A 5,667-nucleotide genomic window follows, 5' to 3' on the forward strand; every position below is an offset into this window, starting at 1 on the left:
ACAAGTCTTGTTGGAGTTTAATCGTTCATGGTAGTTCCCTTTAACATGCCCGGAGCACCCACAAAAGAAGCAGATGTCCTTGACTCTCCTGGACTAAGGAGCTGGTTGGCTTCAAGGGGTTCTAGAGGCCTGTCCAAAGCTGCGGAAACGATAGCACCAGCATGCGGGCAGCCCCTTCCCCCAGCCATCCAGCCCAGTGGCCAGCCGATCCCGCAACCTGGCAAAGGGTTTCTGTGGCCCAGTTGGGGCCATGTTGCCTGACCAAGGCACCAACAGTTTTATGTAATCCCAGATGATAGAGATCCAGGCTTGTAGGTGGTAATTAGGTTAGACTGGCTGGCAAAGTTGGTTTAATCAAGGACTGGGAAAGTTCTTTGTGAAAGCCAGAAATTCATATTTCCACCCAGGTAACAAACTCTGACCTTGTAGCACTGAATCTACAAAAGGGAATAGAGTTTTATACCTGAGAGGAATCTGTTTATGACTTTTAGACTCTGTAAGGAAAACAGAAGACCCCCAAAAGCAGTGAGCGGTGCCTTTTTTCTGAGTTCCTTGACGGGTCCAAGTCGTTAGGTATTTCCTCTAGGTTTTTTTTTTTTTTTTTTTTTTTTTCATGTGGTACCAAAGACCAAAAAAATGAAGGAGTAGGGGGAAGCAATTGGAGCAGACTTAGTGCAACAAACAGCTGATATTTTTGGCTTTTGAACTTTTTAAGCACAGGTACCCTTTTTAGAAAAACTAATAAGCCTTAACGAAGGTTATTACTTAACCAAGGATGCACATAGTATCAGTTTTTACAAGATCTAGAAATGCCACACACACACACACACACACACACACACACAAACTCGCTCAAAGAAAAGAAAGTCTCATCAGCTATAAACCAGGTGTAACTCACATTTTTGTCTGGCCATATTCTCTAGGGTTTCTGCTTCTTAGCGGGCCATTTTCCTACAAAAGCCCAAAAGCCACATGTGCCCCTTATAGGCAGAAGAAAACAGGACATTAAATATTGTTTATGGCTTGAAAGCAGAAAAATAGATCTTGGAAGGGAGAGAGAAAGAAACTTGACTAGTTATCAAAAGGTGATCTTATTATGTAAATGAAGCTCTAGAGAGAATAGATGATAAATGTTTCTTTTCAGACCTTTAAAGGTGTCAGATTCTTAAAAAGTTAATCTTTTTTAGATCAGGAAAGGATAGACCTAGCTGCATTTTCTATAGATGTAGAAACAGATGTCTCAGGTTACCTTTATTCAGTATTCCAAATATTTACGAGAATCTTTCCATAGTTCTTAAACATGGTTAGCCACTGAAGTCCCTGATGATAGTGGATCAGAGACTATATCCTTAGAATGAAGTTTTTTTCATATCATCCCTTAGTTTTCAACACTATCCGATTAGAACTAAGGTTTTCCATAACTAGTTACCTTGTGAAAGTGTCCCTTCAATACTCTTAACATAAGTCTCCTCACAAAACTTCATGGACAAGCTGAGTCTACCTTGGTCCCCCGCAAACCCAGGACCAGCAAAGATATTCCCTCTGGAGTCTGGATGGAGGGAACTGGAACTGGGGAGAAATGAAGGGAAGGGGTGGAGAGAAATAAAGTCTCTAAGATCTTCATCCTAAAAGTGAGAGAGAGATCTTATTAGATCCAGGGGAGCTTCCCATAATTTCTCCCAGCCAGGTTAGGAAGACAAGTGAGCTATCAATGGGCTCCTGAAGACATCGGTGCATTGACTTCCGACCACACTGAGGGAAACTGGGGGTCTCCCTGGGTCCCTTCATGGTCACAAACTTGTTAACTGAAAGACTATAATGAGATTCATAATTTGGAAAGGGGAGATTTATTTCTCATAAAGAGTTGCAGCCTGTGGATGGGCATTCTGGCAAGCTGGAAAGCAGGGCCGCAGGCCACAAGCCAGGACATCGTGCCTCGAGGCAGGGACAATGGGAATATGGTTTTATACTGAGCAGGGTGGCCAAATATATGTATTTAACAAGCTATAGCAGAAGTCATGAATATTTATGAAAGGAGAAACCTGCACCTGTGCAATGCAACTTTCTGCGCTTTTATGGGGTCCATGTTCAGAAATGGCCAGCCTCTACGTCAACAAGATGAAACAAGGACACAAAAACCCTCTCTGGCATGCTCTGTAGACTGTTTAAAACCACTTCATGGTTGGTTGTGTTTTATCAGGAAAGAATGCTGGTCTGGCCCTTAGGAAAAAGCCTGATGGCCATTAGCAAGGTGTGGGGTAAAATGATGTGTGTCTGACCTCCCATCCTCTTATGGCTAGGAACTCAGTTTTGAGGTTCCCCTGGGCTCCCCTTGGCCGAGAGGGGGTCTGTTCAGTTAGTGGGAGCTGGGGGGGGTGTTAGGATTTTATTTTAGTTCATGCTCACAAAATGACCTGGCTAGAAGGAAGTCTCCTTTATCCTCCAAGAAGCCCTGGAGTGAAATATCTACAAGGCAAATCTTTCTCTTGCTGATAATAACCATCTTTGATAACATCTGTTCAATGCATTTTTGTGTTAAAAGATCTGCCCCCTTTTTCAAACGGAGGTAAGAAGGGGAAGGAATAAAAGGGATATGGAGGACCCAACTCCTGTCACATATTATGTAAAATTATAATAATCATGAGTAACCTATTTCAGAAATTACCATGAACATTACACGTGATAATATACTGCAAAGAAACTGTAAAGAGCTAAAAGTCCAATCACGAAAGGCAGTGTGCTCCAAGGACCGTTCCTAATCTGTGAACTCTTTGTTTCTGGTCCATGGTGACATAAGTATGAAAAATTGAGAGTCAGCATTTAGAAACTGTTATAGAAATTTGACAAAGTAATTTTATGTCTGTTGAATCAAAAAATAAAAGATTTGGGCTTGTATTTTGTATGTCTGATTTTTTTATTTCATCTTCCCGTAATTCATTTTCATTGTGTTTTACAAAGGCAGAGAAAAACCTGTCCTTCACTGCTCATAGTTGGAGAAGGCTTAATAAAAAGGTTTTATTATTTCTGAAATTTTGCTAAGGAACCACTAAATGTCTAATTACAAACTAGTCACAAGTCATTATTTAAGAAACACTATTTCGTACGTATGAGGAGTTGACAGCATACAAGTAAGTTCCAGAACAAGTTTGTTTTGTATAGAGTAACTCACTTATTTGGTTGGTAGTCAGAAACCACTTTTCCCATGAAACAACATAAACCGGGATGTTACATTCTTGGTGTAGCTTATAAATCTTAGATATCTCAAAAGATAGCTAAACTATACTATAAAATGTAATAACCAGTGTGATATTCTTACAATGGAGAAGATAGGTTTCTGACTTTCAAATCAGAAAATATCTCTCATCCCCATCCCCACCTAGCTTGGTGCTGGGGATGGGGTAACAATGGGGCTATTTCTGCAGAAGGTGCTTCAACAGCAACATTCAGAGGAAGAGGAAGAGTACGGAGGTACAGTGTTCTTCACAGAGTAACGCGGGAACTCTCTCGTGGTGTTAACAAAATTAAAATGAGGTTTCTGTTTGTCTAAGACTCTCTGAGAGTGCATTAGGAAGGTTTTGTTGGACGTGAAAGCCCTGGTTCTTTACAGCAAATGCTTCCATGCTAAGCCCCAGAAGTTTGTTTCCCTTGACCACTGGGCATCAGGATAAGTGGCCTTCATCCTGGACTGAAATCTGTCGGTGGCTGGTGCTAGAATTCTTATTTTCCTTTTGTTGTTATTGTCGTTGTTTGAAAAGATTGCAAGGACAAGTCTGGGCTTGGTGACAAACGTTGCCAAAATCAATTAATGACATCTGCCATGGGCAAGGAAAGAAAGGTAAGTCAGCACAAGAGCTATTTTTTTTTTTTTTTTTTGCTATCCTGAGTCCAGCCTAAAAGATGCAGACCTCCAACCCTTTAATTTCAGCTGAGACCAGGCTGAATTATTTACAGCATGACTTTTTTTTTTAAAGCTTAGGAATAGCAAAAGTGAAACAGCTGTAGAGAATGGCACTCAGCTAGGAAACCTTATTTGCCATCTGTGTTTTCCTTATGTTTTTGACACCTGTGGCAAAGCACTGTAGCCTGGCTCCTGACTAAGAGTCCATGAGCATAGTTTTATGGATTTCTCACTACCCAGGAATCCTTGGAACAAGACTCAGACCTAAGAGAGAAGCCCAGGCAATAGTTTCACACTCTCTCTTTCAGGTCCTCCTTCCAATTCTGATTTTATATGTGAGGCTCTTCTCTTCTGCCACGATTGACACAAAGAATGTCCCTTTATGAGAAAGAGGATATCCCACCCTCATCTACACGGTCATAGCCTGACTCTATGTTGGCGAGTTCTTAACCCAAGTGGTCCATTGATAACTTAAGGTGATTAATGATCTTGGATGATAAAAATAAACATTGATTTCAAATAGAATTTAGTATTTTCTTCAATTACAAAAGTAGGAAACAAACCTCAGATGCGTTCACGGTACTTTAGAGTTTGTTATTAACGGAAGTAACAGTTATTTTTATTACTTCATTATAATTGTTGGAGGTATCTTGAAATAACACTTACATTCATCATTATTTGAAAGAATGTTGCTAGGTTTTGATATTCAATGTGTTAAATAATGTTGCACATATTACATTACTATATTACTACAGCATGAACATTTTAATATATTTTTGGAATTGCATTTCAAAGTTATTGGTTTCCTTTGCATTCCTATGCATTTGATTGTGCCCACTTATAAACATTCTGAGAAGGTATTTATAGAGTCACCACTGCCAGATCAGGACACAAAAAAGGCAAGGCCTCTGCCCTTTCATAGGACAAGTATTTGGCTCTCTACCTACCATCCGGTATCCGTTGGTACTGAAACAGAGATACACACAGACACACAGGGGTCTCTCCCAGCCTTTTTGGTGAGGGTGTGTGTGTGTGTGAAAAATTGGTATCTGCTGTTATTTACTGGTTGTTTATAAAACTGATGTTTGTTGAAAACTGGCAGTTGTAACCATTTCTGCCTACATATTGTAGAGTGGCAGTTAAACACTGAAAACCATTAGAAGGTTATTTCAGATGTACTCATTTATTGCAACAGTCCCAATTTTAATGGGTACATTTCTCTCTTATACTTTTTTTATAGTTTTTTTGGAGGGCGGAAGGAAATGTACTCTTATTCCCATAAATTGAGGAGCTTGGATCAAAGAGAAGTGTCTATGTCCTCAGGTCTCTATTCTAGATGAAGTATTACTAGAAACAGGACATTTCATTTCTCCTCTTATAAAAAGTAGTGATTCCAACGTGAAAAGTTTACAAGACACATCCCAGTACCTTTACCCCCAATAAAAAAGAATCTGTAACACTTCACTCTAGAAGATTCTTACTGGGTTAGCGAATAGGAATGTCTGTGAAGACTAGTGAAACGAGAAGGGTACGCAAGTTGCTCGAGGTATTTGTGGGGGTTGTTTTGGCAAGGAGGTAAAGGAATGCAAAGTTTCGCGCCCTTAGTCTAAACTGGGGCGTGGGAGTGGGAGGACGGGTGCCGGTCCCAGGAAGGCCACTCGGAAAGAAGGATTGTGGGGACGAAGGTCAGGCCCAGGCCCAGGGCGGAGCCTCGGCGCCCGGCGCAGCGGCCCTGCCCAGGGAGGACGGGGCGGGGCGCGGCCCGCTAA

The sequence above is a fragment of the Eulemur rufifrons genome, chromosome 29 (assembly GCF_041146395.1).
Source record: "Eulemur rufifrons isolate Redbay chromosome 29, OSU_ERuf_1, whole genome shotgun sequence".
NCBI classification, from domain to species: Eukaryota; Metazoa; Chordata; class Mammalia; order Primates; family Lemuridae; genus Eulemur; species Eulemur rufifrons.